Below are 25,264 nucleotides of genomic sequence, written 5' to 3'. Positions count from 1 at the left end.
GAGACCTAACTGCCATCACCAAGGCAAACTCAAAAGAGGTCAGTTTATTCATTCTAATTTACATAGACAAGCTCAAAAATCAAGGGACCTAGAACCTAGGGCTAGCTACAATCTGCTCCATTCCAGGGATCTTAAACTTTAAAAGTTGTACTTTATGCTAACTATTCTGTTCTTAACCTAATGTTTTGCTAACTAGGGGATATCTAGTTTCCTCAGGGATTATTAGGAGTAAGACCAAAACAGTTTACCGTGTCTAGCAAAGTTTTAATGCTTTACAATATGAAGCCATCAAAAACCATGATGTGTGAGACAAACCACTAGTGTGTCACCATCACAACATGCCACAAAATCTTTTTTTAAAACCTCAGCAGAACCAAGTTTTGTGCAGTTTCTTCCAAAACTTTTAACATTTAGCTTAAGATAAAACTACTCTCCTTATTCCAACACTACCCTAAATGAGGTATGATGGATGGGAAATGCAAATAGCATTGGCACTGAAGGGCAGTTCCCATAATAACCTTTAAGTCATTAGTTGTTTTCAGGGTGGTACAAAACTAACAGACTCCTAGAAATTTGGTTACCACATATGAAGAGTAGTGCGAAAGGTCCCCTGTTACTATAACAAAGAGTTTCAGACTACAGACTCATCTTTATTTCTGGACTGTAGTGAAGAGGTCCTGAAAAAAGGGAAGAAAGTTTTTTGCATAAAGATCACAGTAAGCAATTTGGTCTCATACTCTCAAATTTCACCCCAATTTCCCTGGTCAAAAAATTACACAAAAACAGATAAAAGTTAACTGTTCCCTAGGGAGCGGGGGTGCCAGGAGAAGAAGTTGCAAAAGCAAATAGAAGCAGAAAGGGCAACACCCCAAGAGATCTTGGGAGCCCCCTGCCTGGAATTAATACTCCCTCAAAAACTACTAATCTGACAGCAAGGAGTATGCAGGTATAGTCTCTAACAGGGGTTTTTAATCAGCTATCCACCAGCACCTACCCACCCCCACACCAAAGGGTCCTGGAATTTTAAAAATATTTTATTAATTGTATTTATTATTGATCTCCTCAGTAATATATCTTATAAGCATTTAAAAACATTATTCTAGAGTCCACAGGCTTTACCAGGACTGTCAAAGGAGTTCATGTCACACACACACACACACACACACACACACACACACACACACACACACAATGTTAAGAACCCCTGCCATATGAACTAAAGCACTATCCCAAAAAATACAGCCTATTCTAACTCAACTTTCCTTTATATGTTAAATCTAAAACACAAAACAGGGTCTTATATTCTTTCTAAACTTGTTCATAGAGATCTACATCAAATGAATCAGTCAAATCAAATCAAATCGGCGCTTACATTCCAGGACAACTTTAAAACAATTTTGAAAGAAATAAAAAACTACATAATTAGGATATTCCTTGTATATGGCTACAATCTAGTCCACAGTAAACATGTTAATACCACCCCCCCAAATTGATATATTCTTGTCCAAAGGCCTAATTTTCTCTTTGTAAAGATAAAAAGATTTATCACCTAGAAAAACAAGCAGTTGTCAAGGAGTCAGAAAAATAAAAATTGATAAAGGAGGGCTTGACAAATTTCAAAATATCCTCCAATTAAGAAATTATCCAGATAATTAATGACAGCAGACATTTATGTGGTACTTCAAAATTCTGCAAAATGATTTACATATGTTGCCTCATTTGAGGTTCAGAACTACTTCAATGGAGATGGACATTATATTACTGCTACTTTACAAAAGAGGAAATTGCCACTCAAGGGAGGTTTAAGGGACTCATCCACAAGTCACAGAGCAAAAGGAAACATAAAGGCCCCAACCTCCTTATGCCAAATTCAGCACTGGACCCACTGTGCTGCTACCCTGCTTATTGAAAAATGGGGTAAAAGACAGATCAGTAGAACCAAATGGGAAAGAAAAGAAAAGAAAGAGAAGAAAACGTGTGAAAGATCAGTATTCATTCATTAAAAGCACTGGAAAAAAAACAGATACTAGGATAAAACAAGTCTACATTGAGCACAGGAATTAGAAATGCAAAGGATCTGAGAAATACATCATTTAAATCCAACTGCCTAATTTTACAAACGAGAAGAGTAAGGTCCAAAGAGGGGAAGGTATTTCCCCAATTATGGAATGAGGCAGTGGCCCAACTGGGATTATAACTCAGGCCTCTGGACACTTGCATTCATTAGACATCCAACTCTTGAATTTTATTAAACAAAAGATGGCATACTACAGAAAACAATATATCCAATATGAAGAAACAGACTGGGAAAACTCTATGGTAAACCTATCTGATAAAAAAAATAATAAATCTGACACCCAGAAACTCCCAACCTAAAAAGACATGAATGAAGATATGAAGCTGTTAGTCATCTGAAAAACTGTCCAAACTCTAACAAATTCAAGAAAAATTAAAACCACCTCAATTAGGCAAAAAGAATAAATATATATGCATGTGTGTATACATATGTTAGCCCCTATTCTGCAGATCAGGAAACATAAAATTCAGAGGTAAATGACTCAACTGTAATCAAACAGTAGTTGGAACCAAATTTTCTCTTTGTCACCTAAACTGATCTTGCAAGTCCTTATAAAAACTTCTGATCTAATGTAATCATTATCAATTAATCACAAAGTATTTCTTAAAGACTTGTGTCAGGATGGCACTGAGGCTTCAAACTTAGGTGACTGAAGAATGGTCAAGTCCTCACACATGTTATTTAAAAAGACAGCTTCTTTACTTAGAATAGTGAAAAATTACAATCTATCTGTCCATAACATCCAAAACCTATGTTTAGGATTCCCTCTCACTTTTATATTCTATTCAGCCCCTATGATAGCTGGACTAATAGTCAATCAATATACCAATGTCCAAAATTAATTTGAGGAAATCTCCACAAGAAGTTTTAGGTAACCCTTCCTATTAGGGGTGCTGATATCATCACCCATAAGTATATTGAATACTATAATTTAGCTTACTTAAATGAAGTATCTTCAAAAGAAGAAAAAAGGAGCCCTTTGTTCTGTTATCCAGACTAGGAGATTTTCTGCACATTACTCTTAGGATTAGCAATAGGTAAGAAAATGCCTGCCTCCAGTTCTATTTTATTCTTTCCCAGGCATCGCCTGGAGGCCTCCCATTCTAGCAGAGTTCTATCCTGGGCCCTCTTCTCTTTTCCCTCTATACTATTTTACTTGGGATCCCCTAAATTCCCATGGAGTCAATCATCTCTGTGTTGATGATTCTTGGATTTGACCTCTCTCTGAACCTCCGCAATCTCTTGGATATCTCAAACTTGATGTCCTGCATACATTTTAAACTCCACATGTCCTGTCCTCCCCCACCTCCCTTCTTTGACACTGTCACCTGTCTGGTGATGTTGGCCTTTATGGTCTCAAACCTGGACTACTGCAATAGCCTACTGGGGGGCGGAGTCTGCCTACCTCAAATCTCTTCTCTCCTCAGTCAGTCCTCCAGTCAGCCAATTAATTTTCCTTAAATACAAATCGCAACCAGGCCCTTACAACCTTTCCAGTCTTCTTCTGTCTTACTGACCACCCCCCCCCGCTTCAAGTCCCAGCTAAAATCCCACCTCCCACATGGAGCCTTTCCTGATGCCCTTAATGCTAGTGCCTTCTCTGTTGATTCTCTCCAATGTATCATCTTTCTCTTTCATGGACTTCTTTGCATGTTGTCTCCCCTGTCAGATCTAGCTCCTTGACAGCAGAGACTTTTTGCATTGCTTCTGTAACCCCAGAACTTAGCACAATGCCTGGCAAATACAGGGCACTTACTGACACTCGCATCTTTGGCTCAGGAAAAATGCTAATGAAATACAGGGTTGAACAGAATGTGATGAGGGAGGTGGAAGTTATTTACTGATATAGGAAAGACAGATAATGGAGATAAGTGAAAAAAAAAATTGAGAAAGGCAAGCAAGAGTCAAGTACCAAGACAAAGGACTACAATGAACTTAGTTGTGCTCTTAAGGGGATCTTCTGAAGTGACTCCCACGCTTCCTTTTTCCTCTAGAGGAGCTAGGGGAAGCAGGTACCTGCCAGACCCAGGACAAATGGCTGCCATCTACAGCAAACTTCAGTTTACAAAGCACTTTCACATACACACATGGACATAGTAGATTGGCTTGGGCCCTAGAGAGCTGGGTTCATTCTCTGACACTGTGGGTGACTGACAGCAAGTCACATAACCTCTATGAGATTCAGTTTTCTCACCTGAAAATGGCATTTCTAAGAGTATTATCTCCTTCCCATGGCTACCTTAAGCCCTTCAGCTGTTACTACTGCCCCAAGTCTCCAAAGGGGGTGAGAGTGCACAGAGTCACGATCCATCCATCACTAGGGCCCCACATAAAAGTCACCTCACAGGCTTAAATCGCTCATCTGTACAATGAGGATAATGCTTGCACTACCATTTAGAAGGCCCAAGCAAACAATCAGTAAGCCTAACAGCACTACCTAAATAAATGCATGAGGTGGAGTCTTCCATTTGTTTTTCACAACTACTCCATAAACTAAGTGGAACAGTTATCCCATTTTACAGATGAGAAAATGAGGTGACAGAAAACTGGGGGACTTGCCCAAGATTCTCAAAAAGAAGAACTGGAACTAGACCAGACATATTCTGACTCCAAGGACACCGCTCTTTAATGAGGTCATTTTCAGTTTGGGATCTCTCAATTTCTATCTTCATACCATTCTCAGAAAAATACATTAGACTATGATTGACTAGCAAGCTATATTTATTTCTTGGTAAAATCTTATCTTTTACACTACTAAGTAATTTAGTTGGATTCGCTATGTCTTACTATGGAAATCTGATGCATTTATTAACTGTCTACTGTGTACAGAACACAAAAACACCAAGATGACCCACATGGAGTTTACAATCCAATAGGGGCATATGATAAAGAAATAACTGTATTAAAATGATCCAAGAAAATTCAATTCTATTTAACAAAAACATTTATTAACTACATAAATCAAAGGCAAGACTGAAGATACAAAGGACTTAAAAATAAGAATTCCAAAGGACCAAATTCCATGAATTGATGCAGTGTGCTGTTTGAGCCACAAGACAAAGAGAATGTTAAGATGAAAATGTTTACTTTCAAGTGAAAATCGAACTGTTGCCTCACTGAGCTCCCCTGTCCATCAAGCATGCACAATGTGCCAGAGAGGCAGGGGTACAGAAACAACTACTGTGTACCAAGGACTGTGCAAGTTCTGGAGAAAGAAAAGTGGTCACTTCTTTAGAAGAGAAGGGATCAGAGAAAACTTCATGAAGAAAAATGTCATCTGAGCTGGGCTTGCAAGACGAGGAGCCAGATTTCTATAGGCAAAGCACTTCTGACTGAGATCAAAACAAAGAAAGCAAAATGGATGGGAAGTCAACCAGCCCCTCCAGTATGTCCAGGCTGTGGATAGGTGCCTAGCTCGAGTGAGGCACTAAAGGAGCATGCTCAGAGGGGAGGGTGCAGTCCAGTTAAGAGTTTATAGGATTTAGACACAGAAGAACCTGAAAAGAGAGGATTGGAAGTCATCTAGTGCAACTTCCTGCCTGTACAAAGATGAAGAAAGAGGTAAGAACTTGTCCAAGGCCACAGGTAAATATGTGTATGCATGTACACACACGCACAGAACTAAAATCCAGGTCCTCTAACTCTCAAGCCAGCATACTTTCCATTCACTAGCAGTGCCCCCCCAGACCCCTCATTTTATATATTCCTGTTCTGGATTACACATAGGGGATTGCTATGAGAGCTGGGATTCAAATTTACCATCTTCTGAAGGGTCTCAAGGAATTACAGACTTTGATAATGGCTCACTGACATTGGGGCAGGAGTGCTAACAGGGAGGAAAGAAAGACAGGCTGCCGAGGTAGAGGTAGAAAAAGCAGGATTTGATAAGTGAATGTGAGAAATGAGAACACTAGCATTTATTTGCAAGGCTCTCTATAAATATGATCTCATATCCTCACAACAATCCTGGGAGATACATGCTTTTATCTCCATTTCACAGAAACAAAGGCAGGTTGTGAAGTTATTTGCGAGGTTTACAAAGCATTAAGTATCTAAGGCAGGATTTGAACTTAGGTTTTCCTGACTCCAGGTCTACTGTACCACCTACCTAGTTGCTTCTGGTTAATTAAGCCCCGGTAACAAGTTAAATGAAGGGGATGAATAGTAAGGGATAGTTAGGTGGCATGGTGGCTAAAACGTTGGGCCTGGAGTAGGGAAGACCTGCATTCAGATCTGGTCTCTGACACTTGCAAAAGCAGTGACTCTACCTGTTTGCCTCAGTTTCTTCAACTGTAAGGGGGAGGGGAAGAGCATATCTCCCTGGGTTGTTGTGAAGATAAAATGAGCTATTTGTAAAACACTTGGCACACAGTAGGCACTTAATATATGCATGCTTGTTTCCTTCCTGACAGGAGGAGAGAGTCAGAGTGTGGATAAAGTTTAGAAAGAATCCTTATCTTGAGATGGATTCAGTTTGAGGAGCCATCGGGAGACCTATTAGATCGAAGTTTGTACTGGGGGAGAGATAAGGGGCCTGAAGCTCGAGACACTGGCAAGAGAAAGAGGCCTGAGGACCAAGAAGTAATGCTGAAGGTCCATCCGCATCACCAAACACGAAGGCCGGGCCGCGGTGGCCGCTGCGCCCCCACCCTCAGCCTCGGGGCTACAGGACTTCATTCAAAGGCGCGCCGGCGCGAGGCTGGCGGCCCGGCTCGGCGCCGCGCTCGGGACTCCCGGGGCCGCGCCGCAGGGGGCGCGCCTGACCTTGGGCCGCAGCCGCGGCCCTCGGGCCCCGGAGGGGTCGCCCGCCAGCCCGGCGTTACGTAACCACAACAGACGCGCATCGCGCCCTCCCGCAGCTTCCCGAGGAATCCTGCCCAACAACAGGGATGACGTTCCTCGGAAGAGGCTCGCCCCGAACGACATTCAAGCCAACCATCTGCGGCCGAACCTCTAGGGAACGCTCAACGCGGCTCCAAGAAGATCGGGGAGCCCGATGAGCTCCGGGCCGCAGCCTGGCCCCTCCAGGCCGCACGGAGTCTCAGGGCTCCGCGAGCTGCTGGCTCACCCGTGACCGCGCAGCCGCGGCCCCGAGGCGGCGCCCCAGGGCGCCCTCGGTTGACAACACGCCCCCGGGGGCTGCCCTCACCCGGCCCGGCTACGTCTTCCCGGATCTAAGCAGGAGGATGGAGGCGGCGAGGCCCCCCCGGAGAGGGGCGCGCGCACGCCCGGGCCCGGCTCGGCCCCGCGCCTCCAGCTCCTCCTGCGCCACCGCGGGGCCCAGAGGCCGCGCTGCAGCCGCGGCCGCCGGGGAGGCCGCCGGGCCGGGCGCGGGGGGGGGAGGGGCGCCCGCGGCGGGAGGGGGGCCGCCGGCCTCGTTCTGGTCGCCCGCCCCCCGTGCAGCCGCCATCTTAGGCGCCGGCCGCCGCCGCCGCTGCGACACCACACACAATAGCCGACCCCACAACCAACCTGTCGGCGAACGGCCAGGGCCGTTCCCCACGGTCGGACTCGGCCCATGTCAGCGCCGCCTCCCGCCCTCGCCCGGCCCCGTGGACCCCGTCCTACCTCGGTCAAGCAGACCGACGGCCCCGGCCCTCTCACCCCCACAGCTTCTTCAACTCCCTTCGATGGGAGCCCCCACCGCAGCTACCGCTCCCGCGGCTATCTCGCCGCGCATGCGCACTTATCAACGCTGTGGCAGCACCGCCCTCCGCCCCCCCCCTCCGCTCTCCAGCCGCGGAAGCGCGTGCGCATTGCCCCAATGCGCCAATGAGAAGCGGACCCCAGGGAGGCGGAGAGAAGACCGCGTTTTGGAGGCTCCGAGAGCCGGACTCCGACCGATCGGCGGAGGGAGACGGCGTTGCGCATGCGTGCTGGCCCGCACCGCTAGGCCCACTGCCCCCTCCAGGCTCGGCCCTGCCTTTTCTCGCAGGTTCCCTAGATATGCACCTGCGGGTCCCCGACTACCGCGCACGCGCCAGCTGGGGCCTCCGGCCTCCGCACGTGTATCTGTGTCACCCCAACATTCAGCTCACGGTCTCTTGCGCCGGAGCCTCCCACCAGCCAAGCGGTGCAGCTCCTGTCCCTGCACCGTTGCCCGGGCCGTGCCCCGGCCACCTCGGTCTGCACCCGTCCATAGGGCCAGCTGCTCCCACCCTGGCTTCCCCTCTTCTTCACATCTCACCCACCTCAGCTGTCGGCCTTTGGGGCCAGGGTCCTGGCCGCGCCTGGCCGCGCCTGGCCGCGAGACATGGCCGACTGGCTCGCCTCCCGAGATGTCCTGCCCCAGGGCGCGCTTCCGTTCCCCCGCCCCCCAGCCCGGGCGCCTCTCACGTGGCAGGGGGGGGGGTCTCACGTAGGCCACGTGCGGGCCCACGCTGGAGCTCCCGCACACAGCTCCTCCGCCTCTCGAGGCACCACGGTAGGAAGCTGCCGCTGCCGTCCGCGGAAGCTCAGGCCTACACAGGCCCTCCTCCGGTCTGCCAATCCGGGGCTTCTTTATGCTGCTTCCTCACGCCCGGCCCGCATCTGGACGAGGAGCGGCCCCTAGGCCCGCTCGTGCCCCGGCTGGGGCTCAGGCTTCCTGCGGACACGGTCCCCCTCGGCAGAGGAGCCTCGGACTGACTGTAAGGGAGGGTGCCACGGCACGGCGTTGGCCCCCCAGGATGTGCACACGCATACAGGACACCACGTGTACAGTGTTCCTCTGTTTTTAATATGGACATGCTTAAGTTCAGAATAATAAAAAATTATTTTAGAATAGTTCAGGTGAGGGATGAACACAGATGGGGCCCCAGGAGTAAGGGGAGGAAAAAGCCTGCGCAACCCCCAATTCCAGGCAGAGATTGTGTCACGCCTGTCGATGCCGCCGAGGGGCTGAGTTCTATGAACTGCCTCCTTTCCTGATCCACAGCCACAGACCCTTAGAATCCAACACCCAGCCAGGGCACCCTCAGCGTCCACATCCCCAACCCATCTTCTGACCCTGAGTCAGAGGGAGTAATGGAACCAAATAAAACTTATCAATCACCATTACCGGCCGCCCTTGCTACATATACACTGATGTCTCCTTCCCCTGAAGAAGGTCCGGGATGTAAGCACAAAATGCTGGTGAGACTAAAGGTCCTCTCTAACTGAGGGAACTAAGGCCCAGCTCAGAAAAGCAGCCAGCTACACCACACCCCCGGAAGGCTTTAGGGAGGGGCAGGTGTGGGCAGCACCTCCCTCCACCGAAAGGCAAGTAAGGGACTTTCTCATTGTACCTCCCCACCCCTAATCAGTCATATGGCTTTGAAAAGGAGCTTCTGGACCAGTCTAAGGTCCTCCATCCGGAGCAGAGAAATATACTCCTCACATGCCCAGATCCAGAGGGAGGAGGCAGCTTCTAGGAGTATGGCCCTTGGCAGCCATAAGCCTGAGCACCCAGAGAGAAGCCTACCTTGGGGGGCCTCAGGGTGCTGCACCCCAGGGGGAGCTGAACAGGCTTCCAGGCAGGGCAATGCCATCAGGCAGGAGGTGCCTTTGCATGCGGGGATCCTACCTATGCTCACCGCCATTGTCACGCTGCAGATCTGAGCCCAGCAGTGTGTGTGGGGCAGTGTATCCCAGGCTCATGGGCAAAGTGGTTAATACCTACTGTTCTTATGAAGCCTTTGTTAAGAGTTAATGATGCCTGCTGGCTGACTGATAAGGGAAAGTGCCCCAGCGGGTGCTGCAGACCACAAGGATGGTCACTCCCTCTCCCCTAGCACTCAGTATACAATATACTCTGTGAGTAGCAGTTAGAGTGGTACACTTTTTTTTCCTTAAGAGAACCCAAGAATATAGTTTTGCCTTTTGTTTAGCTGCAGTGGGTCAAATTTGTTGGGAGGTTTTTCCTACCGTGTTTCCCCAATAATGACCTATCCCAAAAATAAGCCCTCCCCTTACTGTGTAAGATTCTTCGAAAATAAGCCCTCCCCCGAAAATAAGCCCTATTGAGATTGCTACTGTAGTGAAGGTGATCCCCTGCGCTACACACTACATTATGGTACCCTCTGTATGCACCGTCCCCCCCCCCAAAAGCACGCAGTGCTCCAAGCTGCATCCAATCAGAGCTGCAGCAGTGAGCACATCATCCTGTTCTTCCCCAGTGATTTGCTTTTTGAATAAAGGTACATTTTTTTGTTCACATTTACCTGTTTATTAAAATTGCTGTCAATGTTCATTAAAATAAGCCCTCCCCTGAAAATAAGCCTTCTGGTGTTTTTCTGTCCAAAAAAAATTAATTATCGGGGAAACACGGTATTCTAGCTCATATATATCTTTATCTATATGTATATGTGGGTATGGGTATATGTGTGTGTGCATATATATATATATATATATATATTCTATCTCAGGGACAGCTAGGTGGTGTGGTGGATAGATCACTGGGTCTGGAGTCAGAAAAACTCATCTTTGTGAGTTCAAATCTGGCCTCAGGCAGTAGCTGTGTGACCCTGGGCAAGTCATTTCACCCTGTATGCCTGTAATGTAATGTAATTTTAAATTTGAAGATCCCTTTGTGTTGGCAAAAGCAGCAGATATTTAACACTTAGTAACTGATCAAGTCTCTGACTGGGGGAACAGAAGGTATGAACTCCTGTTTCCTGTTAACTGGAAGGGGTTGGCTGAAGGAAGTAGGCAATACTGTGTATATAAGAAAAGCCCCAGAGAGGCACAGTCAGAATTTTCCTTGAGCCGGAGATCTGGTGGCAGAGCAGCTACAGAAGAGAAAATGGAGAACTGAGTCCTGAGAACTTGTGGTGGCAGAGCTTCTTTTGAACAGGAGCCCAGAGCCAGGAGCCCTGGAGCCCAGAATCTGGAGTCTTGTGAGTACTGTGGGAAGGGAGGAAAGAAGACATAATGCTGTAACACCCCCCAACCCCACCAACACCTCTCCATAAATCACTATCGTAACCAGTGCTCTTTCCCCAGAGCAACTAAATTTGTCTTGAATTACTTCTTGTATTATTTCCATGATTACAAAGTTGGTTTGAGGGTCCTTTTCTGATTCTTGCCCCAAGAATGAAAAATCATAGTAATAATTCTGGCAAGAATGGAAGGAAACTTCATTAAGAAGTCCTTTAGAATAAGAGACCTGGAAATCGAAGTCCCAGGTCTCCCAAGAAGCACAACCCCAACGTGACAGAAGAAGGAAGAAGCTGGTGGAGAGGATAATGCCACTTCCTTCCCAAATAAGCTTTATTTTGGCATAATGACTCAGGAAATCCATTTCCAAACTTCTATCTATGTGCACCTGTCTCCACATTCAGAACCATAGGTAAAGTCGAACCGTCCCCTCTAACAGTGCTTCTGCAGCCAAAACTGAGCCATGGTCTACCACTGCCCCCTACTACCTCTACAAGTACTTTTGCCCCAGTGAAAGTGTTTCTAGTTGGCCTTGTATGTATTTCAGTGTAAACACAAAGGCTGTTTCCTCCAGATTTGCTACGATTTAAGACGCTTTGGGGCTAAAGAAGGTGGAGCTACTGTGCTCACCAATCAGATTTATTACTGAGCACGCATTTACAAAAAGCTATCACAAATATGACCCCAGAGATGTGCTCCTTCCCCACAAGACATTCGTAACTAAAGAGAAACAGAGAAACTAAAGAGACAAGTTACAATAAAAAAGCTGAGACATGGCATCACAACTCCATCTTTGAAATTCATACCGCCTAAATGGCCATTTCATGGCATATTTTTTGTCATTATAACCATGAGTTATACAATGCGAGACCTGGAAAATCCTTAAGAAACCCTTCAGTACCATTCTGCCTTTTTGTAGATGAAGCCAATCAAACTCAGGGAGGGTGGTTCAGCCCCACACTGCCCTAACACGAGAGCCCAGCCTCCAAGGCTCAGGGGCATCTCATCATGATATGAATGGGAGAAAGGGGGAAGCAAGATTAGAAGAGGCCAGATTACTGTGAGAAATCAGAAAGAGACCATGTCTGCACCCCAAATATTCCTTCCAACTCTTAGAGTCATCTACCTCTGATAGCTCACAGAACATTCAAGCTAAACATCTAATATTAAAAATGTGGGATATTTTCTTCCAAATTACACAAGCAACAATACAGCAGACTAGACATTTTCTCTGATCCCTATAACCTCTCAAACTTCCCCAAAACAGAAATTATGTGCCAAAGATAAAACAACATTAGCTATTTCCATAATCTAGGGCACCAAAAATCCAAAAGAAGGTTAAAAAACAAGAACAGAAATCCAGAAACTGGCACTCAATGACCTCAGGAACCATCCTCCACCTAGCACACTACCAGCACCAAGGCTACACTAGCAGACCCAAGGACACCACACAGACCTACATCAAACCCATCCCTATATCCCAGCTCTGATCTGCTAGGGCCTGGAAATCAGGCTCTGAACTGCTGGTGCTGGGCCAGAGAACTGGGGAACAGAGGGTAGGACAGTGCACCAGGACTGTACACAGGGCACACAGGGAGCTGGACAGCATGCCTGAGGGAATAGCACAGAGGCCAGCTTGGGCTAGTTCTGATCACCCAGAAGTCAGCTGGGGCAGAGAACTAAGCTGGTGCTCCATAAGCTGCCCAGTGTGGGGGGAAGGCTGAGATGCTTAGAGATCTAGCCCCCAAGGAAATGTTAATTGCAGGGGGGGGGGAGGAAGGGAGAAGTAACAGAAAAATAAGGGAATGGGGAGGAGACACTGAAAGTACCAGAGATTCTAGGAAAAAGAAATCTCAAACACCTTGAACATGAACAGATAAATCAACAGGAAAAACTCTAACATCAGAAGGAAATGTGACCCCCAAATCTAGTAAACAAGTTCAGGCATCTATGAATAAATACTGCAAAACAATGAAAAGTGACCCAACATTTGATGAAACAGAGGACCCCGTGGAAGTTGAGAACAGAGAACCACAACACTGTTTCTGAGTGGTTTGAAAAAGAAATGAAAATCATAAGAACAGAATTTACATCCTGCACAGCAAAAATAATGGGCAGAATAGAAAAAAAAAAATATGAATCTGCAAACCTCACCAAACAAATTTTGCAGGCCTTCCGGAGAAAGACCTTCACACACAAAGGAAAGAACACTAGATAATCCAGACTATTTTATACCCCCTAGAAAAAGGAGGAGTGAAGGGAATAATGTGTTCCAAGAGTACTGGAGCTTAGGGTGCAGCACAGGGTGAACTATCCTGCAGATAGGAGCTTAAACATACGACAAAAGATGAATATTCAATAATAAAAAAAGTGAGAAACACTTTGAGAAAGAAAACTATAACTGAAGAGAGGGTTTGCTTCTCAAACAACAGAAATGCAGAAGGAGTGAATAAATGCAATGGCAACAGCCAGAGGAGGACAACAGAAAGGCCTTGCAAGAAGAGGGATGAAGGTGGAAATCTGGCAGAGGTAAGAGTGCGAGGTGGACAGGGGCCACTCCAGACAAAACGCAGCTGGCTGCACACTGCCTAGTGGGGAATGCTTCCTTTGTGAGACTACAGCACAACAAGGGGGTGGGGGAGTACATGAAAGAGGGGGAAAGGAAGGAGGGATGTGTCTGGGTCAAATCAAGGGCCAGCAATGAAGGGCTAGCAGTTTCTGTGATCTTAGAAAGCAAAGAGCCTACAAGGACAGGAATGGGTGAGGAAGACAGGGGAAAGGCTGAAAAGAAGAGAAAAAGAAGAAAGGTGGGAGGGGACTTCAATGAGGAACGCTCCTAGGAGTGAAGGAAGATGAAACTATACACTGGATGAGGTCTGGGGGTTTTTATGCCTGAAAGCTCTACTTGTCCTGGGAGGGGGTCTCGGACCACAAAGAAAAGATACAGACCCAAATGAGTGAAATCTGAAAGAATGAGTGAGAACAAATCATAGAAACCATAACTATGTAAAATAAAATAATACTGCAACAACATCCCAAAATTTGGGGGGGGAGGGGTGCAGCTAAAGCAATCCTCATGGGGGAATCATGCCCTTATACATTAACAAAATAGGAAAAAGAGTAAATGAACTGAACATGCATATTTTTTTAAAGAAATTGGGGTTAAGTAACTTGCGCAAGGTTACACGGCCAGGTGTTTCTGGGTGGGTGCTAAGTGTCTGAGCCTGGATTCGATCCCAGGTCATCCTGACACTGGGGCTGGTGCTCTTACTCGCTGTGCTACATGAACATGCATATTTTTTGAGGCAATCAAGGTTAAGTGACTTGCCCAGGGTCATACATCTAGTAAGTGTCTGAGGCCACATTGGAACTTGGGTCTTCCTGACTCCAGGACTGCTTACTCTATCCCCTGCACCAGGTGGCAGCTAGGTATCTACTACAGTGAATATGCATTTTTTAAAATTAGAGAATCAACAAATAAACCTAAAATAATCACAAAAGAGAAAAATTAGAAGGAAAGTGAATGAATTAGAAAAAACAGGGGCAAAGACAAGATGGTGGAGTAAAAGCAGGGACTTGCTTGAATCCTCCAAATACCTGTAAAAAATGACTCTAAACGTACTCTAAAGCTACAGAACCCACAGAATGACGGTGAAGCAAATCTACCCAAATTGGCCTGGAAGGTCACCAGGCAGGGTTGTTGGAAGCCGCGCCAGCACAGATGGTTGGAGCAGGCATCAGGAGACTGAATCACTGGAAGCTGTAGCAGTTTACAGCCTTCTTAACCCACAAACGCCAAAGACAGTATATAGAAGGTCAGCGGGAAAACTCTGTGGTGAAAGAGGAGCAGAGTCCGGCCCCAACCCTGCAGTGGTGAAGGTGGTGGCCAGTGCGGGGCAGGTGCAGGGCAGCAGCAGCTTCTGGAGCCGTAGGCCCACAGACAGTGGGAGATCCAGAGACTGACACAAAACCCCTGAAGCCTGGGACAGTACACCCATCCCCACCCCACTGGAAGCAGAATCCTACCCTGACAAAGAGTTAGAAAGTCAAGTATTTGGCTGGGAATATGAGCAAACAGCATAAAAAAAGTCAGACTCTAGAATCTTACTTTTGTGACAAAGAGGATCAAAACATACAACCAGAAGAAAACAACAAAGTCAAAACTCCTTGCATCAAAAATCAAGTAAAAGAAGTAGAGGAAAACTTGGGAAGAGAAATGAGAGTGATGAAAGAAAATCATGTAAAAGAAACAAGAGAAACAATAAAACTAAAAGTTAGTTTAAAAAAAAACTAATAAAATGATAAATCCTTAGTTAATCTGATTTTACAAAAAGAAACCAGAAAATCAAATCAATGAATTAGCAAATGAAAAAGGCAAAATCAGAAGAAATAAAAAGAATAATCAGAAGATATATATAGTCATATGCTAATAACACTGAGAACACAAAAGAGATAAATATTTTCAAAAATATAAAAGTCCTCAAACATCAGAAGACCAAATAGAGATCTTAAATAATCCAATCTCAGAAAAGGAAATAGATCTAACTATAAAGGAACTACCAAAAACCAAACCAAACAAACCCTGGCCCTGATGATTCAGGAGAATCCTATCAAACTTTTACACAACAGTACTACAGTTCACAAATCATCCTCAAAAACTGAGAAAGAAAGAATCTCACTAGAATACTTTTATAAAACAAATAGAGCCCTAATAACCAAACCAGAGAAAGATAAAACATGAAAACTATAGGCGAATATCATTATCGGACATTTGCTCAAAAATTTTAAACAAAATTTCATCAAACAACTAACTGATTTATTCAAGAAATTATTCATTATGATCACGTGGGATTTTTAACAGGGATGCAAAGATGGTTCAACATTAGGGAAACCAGGAACATATCATATTTTAACCATCTAAACCAAAATATCCAAAACCACATGATTCTCTTAACAAATGTAGAAAAAAGCCTCTGACAAACACTCTTTTATGCTAAAAATCCTAAAACATATAAGCATAGAGGGACCTTTTTTTAATATCATGAAAAACATCTATCATTGTCTTAATATGTAATTTGGGGGGGAAATAAAATATATTTAAATTTTACAAAGAAAACAACGGCATCTTTCTAAAACCAAAAGTAAGTGTAATGTGCAATGGGAACACAGTGACCCTTGTCCAATACACACAGGAATGACGAGAGGGCACCTGCTTTCCCAATTACTTGATATAATTCTGAAACTGTTAGCAATAAGACAAGATCAAGGAATTACAGGAATGAAGCCAAGAAAGGAGAAAATAAAATTATCCCTGTCTGTTGACAATATAATGGTTGACGTGGAAAACACATGGAAATCACTAAAGATCTAAGTAAGACAATAGCTTCAACAAAGCTTCAAGTTACATAAAAAGTCCTCAAAAATCAACAGCATTTCTGTATAATAACAAAAAATAAGAAGCAATCCTAGAAAGAGAAATCCCATCCCACAAGTAACTACAAAAAGCACAAATTATCTGGGGATCAACGTGCACACTACAGACTAATAGAGTCAATTACAAAACACTTCTTAAAATGGGGGCAGCTAGGTGGAGCAGTGAATAGAGCACCAGCCTTGGAGTCAGAAAGAACTGAGTTCAAATGTGACCTCAAATCCAACCTCAGACACTTAACATTTACTAGCCATGTGACCTTGCTCAAATCACTTAACCCCAATTGCCCTGCCCTTCCCTCCCCCCCAAAAAAAGAAGAAAAAAAAGAATTAAAGCATGACTTACATGGGGGAAGAATATTCAGTGGTCATGGCTAGGTCATGTCAGTATCATAAAAAAAAGAATATTACCAAAATTAATTTACACTTTTAATTCTATACCAATAGAATCACCAAGTATTAGGGCTTGGTAAAATCAAAGAGGATTCTGGGCAGATGCAGACTAGGACAGGGAAAATACCAGGCTCTCCAAAATTTTCCCACAAACAAGTTGAACTTAGAGGAGCAGAAATAATGAGAAGTTGGGGTAAAGCAGTTGTCTTCCCAGGACCACCTGAAAGGACCTTAACAAAGACCCGACCTCAGGAAATGCAAACAGTTTGAGGGCTACAGACAATGAGCCCTAGGGGCAGCTGGGTTGGGCAGTGGCCTTGGTCTCAGGACCCTTCAACTCACAGGCAGTGTCAGGGTCTGACAGCTGATCAGGGAACTACTGAAGGACCCCCCACTGGCCCAGCAGGGCACATGCCAAAGGAGTGCAGTAGCAGAGGGGTGGGGACCCTGCTGGCTGGGTTCAGTTCCAGTGCAGCTGGGAAAGCTGAAGTTTGCAGCTGGGTGGGACCCTAGGAAGCAAGAGCATTTGCTTTGCAGGACAGCCTGCCTGGGCCCCCTGCCCTGGCTGTGGCTTGAGGTAGAGAGGGTGCCTGAGGTCACGTCCCCAGAAGAGCTCAGAAAATAAGAGTAAGAAGGACCTGAGACCTGGAGTACCATTCTCCACATGTTGGGACTAGAAACTGACTATACTAATAATAAGCCACGAAAAATAATAATGATGATACTAATGAGTAAGCAAAGGAGAAAGAACCTGCCCATAAATAGTTACAATGGGGAAGAGAAGATCTAGGGGTGCATACTCAGAAGAAGAGAGTGAAGTCAAAAAATCCACTTCTACTTCAAAGAAAAATGTCAAATGGTCACATGCCCCAAAAGAGGTCTTGGAAGAGCTTGAAAAAGGACTTTAAAAATCAGAGAGGTGAAGGGAAAATAAAAGAAAAAAATAAGAACAATCCAAGATAATCAAGAGAATTATGAAAAACAAGTCAACCAATTGGAAGAGATTCAAAAACTTAAGGAAGAAAACATCTCCTTAAAAACTAGAATTGGGCAAGGGGAAGCTAAGGACATTATAAGACACAAAGAAATAATAAAACAAAAGCAAAAAATAGAAGAGAATGTGAAAAATCTCTTTAGAAAAACAACTGATGTGGAAAAAAGATTGAGAGAGACTATGAGAATCGTTAGACTACCTGAAAGTTATGATTTTTAAAGAGTTTAGATACAAAATTACAAGAAATTATTAAGGAAAATTGCTCTGAAGTTCTAAAATGAGAAGGTAAAATAGAAATAGAAAAATAAATCCACTTTTAATAGCTGCATGAAAGAGATCCCAAGATGAAAACTCAAAAGGACATCATAGCCAAGTTTCAAAGGTCCCAGGTAAAGGAGAAAATGCCAGTATCTAGGAAAAAAAAACCCCAACAATTTAAATAATGTGGAGCTATACTCAGGATAACACAAAATATTGCAGCTTCTATATTAAAAGATCAAAAGGCTTGGAACATTATATTTTGAAGAGCAAAGGATCTGGGTTTGCAACCAAAAAGAACTTAAACAGTGATGCTGAGTATAATCCTGAATGGAAAAAAAAGAGGACATTTAATCAACTAAAAGACTTTCAGGTATTTGTGACAAAAAGACCAGAATCCAATGGAAAATTTGACATATAAGATCCAGGAGAAACATAAGGTAAACATTAAAGACTAATTATAAGGAATTCAATAGAGTCAGACTGTTTACTTTATATGGGAAAATGTTATGTGTAGTCTTAAGAATGTTATCCTTAGAGGTAGAGTCAAGATGGATGAGTAGAAACAGGACTTCCTCTGGGCTCCGGCTCTCACCTCCTCCAATTTATGTAAAAGGGGAGTCTGAAGAAACTTTGGAGCTACAGAACCCACAAAATGACACAGAGAAGCTAAACTCCTGCTGAGGACAGCCTGACAGGCCGGCAAGAAGTGGCCAGCACAGTGCTCTGGGAGCCAAGCCCAGCTCCTCACAAGCAGGAGGTTTTAGCCACAGGAAGGGCCTGACCAGTTGCAGGCTGAAGGGACTACAGATCACCAGCAGCTGTGGCGGTTTCCAGAATTATCAACACATAGATGCTAAGGATAAAGTTAGAGGTCAGTGCAGTGTGGACTTTTGGGACCTGGGAATTCAGAGTGCGATCCGGCCTTTGCCCCCCAGAGGGAGAAGTGGCTGAGGCATAGCAGCCCTATGTGCAGCTGCAGGCACATGGCAGCTTCAGTTCCTGGCCTGCAGATTGTAGGGGGACCAAGAGACCAGTCTGAGGAGTAATTGCTCTTGCTTTAACCTGCTTGGATCTGGATTGCAGTCTAGGGTGGAGGTCCTGGGGTATGTGACCAGCTTGCCAGAGAATGTGGAGGCTTCACAGAGGGCACCCAACTAATACCTTCAGCATCTGAGAAAACCCCAGAATCTCAAAAGCTCACTGAAGAGAATCATTCCTTCAGAATTAGACTGGAGCAAATGGAAGCTAGTGACTTTATGAGAAATCAAGATACTATTAAACAGATCCAAACAAATAAAAGAATAGAAGGCAATGTGAAATATCTCATTGGAAAAACCACTGACCTGGAAAATAGATCCAGAAGGGATAATTTAAAAATTATTGGACTACCTGGAAGCCATGATCAAAAAAAAAGAACCTAGAAATCATCCTTTAAGAAATTCTCAAGGAAAATTGCCCTGATGTTTTAGAACCAGAGGGAAAAATAGAGGTTGAAAGAATCCACCTCCTGAAAAAGATCTCCAAAAGAAAACTCCTAGGAATATTATAGCCAGGTTCCAGAGTTCCCAGATCAAGGAGAAAATATTACAAGCAGACAGGAAGAAACAATTTGAATATTGTGGAAACACAATCAGGATAACACAGGATCTGGCAGCTTCTACACTGAGGAATCAAAGGGCTTGGAATATGATATTCTGGAGGGCAAAGGAGCTGGGATTAAAACCAAGAATCACCTATCCAGCAAAACTGAGTATCATGTTTCAGGGGAAAATATGGTCATTCAGTGGAATAGAGGACTTTCAAGCATTCTTGTTGAAAAAACCAGAGTTGAGTAGAAAATTTGACATTCAGATACAAGAAGCAAGAGAAGCATGAGAAGCTAAACAGGGAAAAGAAATCATAAGGAACTTATCAAAGTTGAACTATTAACATTCCTACATGGAAAAAACAATAATTGTAACTGATGAAACATTTCTCAGTATGAAAATAGTTGAAGGGAATAGAAATGTGTGTGTGTGTATGTCTATATCAGAGGGTATACAGGCATATGAATACATATGTGAAACATAGATAGAGGGCACAGGACCAATTTAATAGGAAGGGATGATACTTAAAAGATGAAATTAAGAGGTGAGAGAGGAATATAATGAGAGGAGATGGAGAGAGACAGAATGGGGCAAACTATCTCATACAGAAGAGGCAAGGGAAAATGGCTACAATGGAAGGGAAGAACAGGAAGGCAAAAGGGCATGAGTCAAACTTATTCTCACTGAATTTGGCTCAGGGAGGGAATGACATACACACTAAATAGGGTATCTCAGCCTACAAGAGAGTAGAGGGGAAGGGTATGGGGGGGGGGTGATGGAAGGGAGGGCAGGATGGGGGCGAGGGAAATTGGAAGCACCCACTTTTGAAAAGGGATGGGATCAAAGTAGAGAACAGAACAAGCAGGAGGTGGGATAGGAGGGAGGGAAGTATAGTCAGTCTTTTACAATATATCTACTATGGTAATGTTTTGCATTAGCTACACATGTGCAACCTATACTGAACTGCTTATCTTCCCAGTAAGGGTGGGTGACAAGGGAGGAAGGGAATGAATCTGGAATTCAAAGTTTTAAAATCAAATGTTTTAAAAATATATATATTTTATATGTATTTTATAGGCAAAGAGATCCACCATGCCCTACTGGAAAAGTCAAAGAGGGGATGGGAAAAGATATGGGAGAGAGCAGATTAGAGGAAGGGATATCCTGTGGGACTGCTATTTTGGGGTGGTAGTGTAATGGGAATGCAGATTTGGAAGATCTTCCCTGCCCCTAGGCTAAAGTGCACGTGAAGCCTGGGGTGGGAGGCTTGTTTTTCAGTAGATACTTCTTGATTGGCCAGTGAGTCACTAAGGTTGTTACATTCTCTGAGCCAGGAGAAGGCTATATAAGCCCTGATGTGTAGCTTTGTTTTGGGACTCACTTTGAGAAGTGTTCTGTGATTTGATCTGAGTTCTGGGAAGCCATTGTTGAGAGTCCCCCGGCTTTGAAAAACCCAGATGTTGACTGGGTATGGATGTAATGGTTGGACAGTTTGGAAATCTGTCTACTTGATCTGTTTCTGTCTTGATAATTCTGCCTGTATGCTTTGAAGTTCGGGGTGCTGACCTATTTCCCCTGAACAAGGTAAACAATATATGTCTGACTGATTAAAGTAAGCTTGTTAACCCATTTTGAGTTGCTTTCCTTTAACAAAGCAGATCCAAGAACCTGTGGTAGCTGCAAACCCTGAGGACGCTTGGGGTGCTTGCTGCTACAGGTAGGTAGGGGAAAAATGGGGAGAAAATGTGTAACTCAAAATCTGGCAGAAATGAATGATGTAAATCAGAAGTTAATAAAGCATTTGAAAAATGAAAAAAAACTATCTGGTACTGGCAAAGAAATAGAAAGGTAGATCAGTGGAACTGGGTAGACATATAACACACAATAGCAGATGATTATAGTAACTTTTTTTTGATAAATGTAAATATTTAAGCTTTGGGGATAAGAATTCTTTATTCATTAAAAAATGCTGGGAAAGCTGGAAAGATGTCTGGCAAGAACTGGTCATGGACCAATATCTTATACCATTTACCAAGATATGGTCAAAATGAATCAATGACCTACATATAAAGGGAGAAATAATAAGAAAATTACGAGGACATAAAACATATTACCTATCAGACTTAGGTATAGGAGAACAATTTATAAATTAGCAAGAGAAAACATTATGAGGTATAAAATGGATGATTTCTGTTACATTATATTAAAAATGAATGTAGCCAAAAGTAGAAGAAAAACAAAAAAATGGGGGAAAAATTTCATTGATAATTTCTCACAAAAAGGTCTCATATCTCAAATATATCTGTATTTAAAACTTTGTCAAATTTATAAGAATTCAAGTCATTTCCAAATTGATAAATGGCCAAAGGATATGAACAGGCAGTTTTTTTCAATTAAAAAAACAAAACTATATGTATGGTTATATAAAAAAATGTTCTAAATTACTATTGATTAGAGAAATGCACATTAAAACAACTTTAAGATGTCATCTTATACCTAAAATGATAGAAAGGGAAAGCCATAAATATTGGAGAGGATGTGGAAAAATTGGGACACTAATTCACTGTTCATGGAATTGTGAACTGATCCAATCATTCTGGAGAACAATCTAGAATTATGCCCAAAGAGTTATTAAACTACCTATACCCCTTGAGTCAGCAATACCATTCTTAGGTCTGTTTCTCAAGGTAATTAGGGAAAAAGGAAAAGAATGTATATGTTCTAAAATGTTTATAGCAGCTCTCTTTGTTGTGGCAAAGAACTGGAAATTGAGGGGATGCCCATAAATTGGGGAATGGCTGGACAAGTTGTGGTATATAATTGTGATGGAATACTACTGTGCTATAAGAAATGATGAGCTTGGCTGATTTTAGAAAAACAAGGAAAGATTTGCATGAAATAATGAAGAGTGAAACGAGCAGAACCAAGTGCAGAGTAACAGCAATAACTAAGTCATTTTGAGTGTTACTCCAATAAACTACAAAGGACCTGTGAAGGAACACACACACACACACATAGCCTAGAGTAGGGTGGGGAGGAAAGGAGGAAAAAAATAAAAAGTGCCCAGCAGAGAACAAAAGAAAACTTAGAAGGAAGCACAGAAAAGTGGGGTAGCTCGGAAAATGAAGTGTAGGATTTATTACAGAGTTTTTTAAAAAAAGTAAACAGTATGAAATGGAATTTCATGAATTTATACTGAATTTTCTTTTTATATTGTGCTAAATACATGGAATTTTTTTTGGTCTTCTTGTAATTAAATTCAAAATGAATAGAAATTAAATTTTTAAAAAAAGAAAAACAAAAGATCTAGAATATTAAGGGAAATTATGAAAAGAAGGACAAAGGGGGAATAGACCTTCCAGACCTCAAATTATATTATAAAGCAGCAGTCATCAAAACTATTGGGGATTGATTTAAAAAACAGGGAAATAGATTATTGGAAAAAGACTAGACAAGGAAGATTCAGAATAATAGGATTCAATACCCAGTGTTTGATAAAGTGGAATTTACATAGGGAAAAACTCCCTATGTGACAAAAAAACTGGGAAACAGTCCAATAAAAATTAGGCTTAGACCAACACCTTCTACCATACGCCATACTATGTTCTAAGAGGATATGATACCTTAATTTTAAAGATCATACTATATAAATTGGAAGGTAAATAGAACGTGTACCTCTCATAGCTATGGGTAAGAAATGTATTTGTAACCAAAAGAGATGGAAGTAATTACAAAAGTTAAAACAGATCATTTTAATTATTGAAACTGAAAAACTTCTGCACAGGTAACATTAATGAATCTAGGATAAGAAGGGAAGTGTTCAAATGGGGAAAGAAAAATCTTTGTATCAAACTTCTCTGACAAGGATTTGGTATCCAAGATACATAAATAACTAATAAATAATACAAGACTAATAGCCATTCCCCAATAGATAAATGGTCAAAGGATATGTACAAACAGTTCTCAAAAGAATTGCAAAGTAATTACAACCACATAGCTTAAAAAATGTTGTGGAAAAATGTTTTAAATCACTAATGATAAGAGAAATAAAAATCAAAACAACTTTGAGGTTTTACTTCCCACCCTCCAAATTGGCAAAAATGAGAAAAAATGGCAACAGACAATCTTGGAGGGATTGTGAAAAGATAGGCACACTAATACAGTGTTGGTAGAGCAGTGAAATGATATAATTTGGAAAGTATTTTGGAATTATGTAAATAAACTAATGATGAATATGTTCATACCCTTTGAACCAGAAACTCTGTTATTGAACTTATACCCCAAGGAAGCTATTGATAAGAAAAATGCCCCCATATACTCCCAAATATATTGGAAATAAAGTTGATGTCCATCCACTGGGTAAAAGCTAAACAAATTGTGGCACATGAATGTGATAGGATACTACTATACTGTAAAAAATGATGCATGTGATAAATGCAGAGAAGCACGGGAAGATCTCTATGAACTGATGCTGAGGGATAAAAGCAAAGCCAAGAAAGCAATGCACATAGTGATTAGAGCAATGTAAATACAAAGAACGACACACCAAAATCAAAAGTAAATGTAATAAAATTATGAAGATCAAGTGAAACATGAATAAAGAGCTATAAAAAGACCCTCCTCCACCTGCCCCTTCCTATAGGTGGGAGATCCACAGGTATAACACATTATGTATCTGACTTTTTCAATGTATAGATCAGTTTTGCTGACTTTTTCTTCCTCTTTAAAAAAATATCAATTGGCACATGGGATGACTATCAGGAGGGAAGGGATACATGGGATGCTATAGTGATACAAGGATCAGAAAACATTAATAAAGAATTTTTTATAATAAAAATTACATATCATTTAATCCAGTATCTCCCAAAATGATCTGTCCACAAAACTCATATGAATGTTGAATATATTTATGGAAGGCATAAAATCTGGTCTAGGATATGGAATATCTACTGGTTAATCAAGAAGCAGAGAAACTTTAGAACAAAAGAGAGGAAATTAAGTATTTCTTCACCCTGAATAATTCTATATTTAACAAATATCACTGATACATAATTTAGTATTTCCTAGAGACAGCATGTTACTAGATTTGGATTTATAGTATGTATTCTTTGTTCATATCACATGGAATATCAGGGTTCCATGGAACACAGTTTGGGAAACACTAATCTAGTCCAACCCCTGCCTCACCATTTTACAGATGAGAAAACTGAGACCTAAAGATATCATGGGACTTGGTCAAGGTCTCAAAAAGTTAGGGGCAGAGCTGGAATAAGAATTCTGGTAAGTGCTCTAGCCACAACTTCAGAGTTCTTACTGCCTTCCTGGCAACCAAGGTCACCTTAAGAAAATCACTGAACTCCTAGAAAATGACATCAATCTGTTACAAACTCCTGGCCAAAGAAACAGCTCTTCTCCCCTCCTCAGTCCCCACTCTTGTTCATTCCCTTCCCTCATTTTCACTCCTTTTTCTCTCCATCCTTTTCCTGGGTCAGTCAGGAGATACAACCTGAACACTACTTGCCATTCAGGCTTCTGCCCCTCTCCACCCCACACCCCAGACAACTCCATGCCAGGCAGTTCTGGGGAAAAAAACCATTCTGTGCTTTTCCCATGGATCTGTAAGTGTCC

At 42.8% G+C, this 25,264-nt stretch overlaps 1 protein-coding gene across 7 annotated transcripts in view; it reads right to left on the bottom strand.

Moving 5' to 3' along the window:
- ZNF638 (zinc finger protein 638) overlaps positions 1 to 25,264 on the bottom strand; it is a 155,889-nt gene that overhangs the window by 81,495 nt on the left and 49,130 nt on the right. Inside the window, exon 1 of one of the 7 annotated variants that reach the window (XM_069066454.1) lies at positions 7,646 to 7,806. The exons of 5 other annotated variants lie outside the window; for them this stretch is intronic. The gene's annotated coding sequence lies outside the window, so the exon portion shown is untranslated. Of the gene's footprint in view, positions 1 to 7,645; positions 7,807 to 25,264 lie in introns of those variants that run through there. One more of the 7 variants, XM_069066445.1, reaches the window with a different exon arrangement.

The sequence above is a fragment of the Petaurus breviceps genome, unplaced genomic scaffold, assembly GCF_028583685.1.
Source record: "Petaurus breviceps papuanus isolate PSGF00001 unplaced genomic scaffold, PetGlider_PUasm1.0 139, whole genome shotgun sequence".
Classification (NCBI taxonomy): Eukaryota; Metazoa; Chordata; class Mammalia; order Diprotodontia; family Petauridae; genus Petaurus; species Petaurus breviceps.
This window is presented reverse-complemented; position numbering and strand designations above follow the sequence as displayed.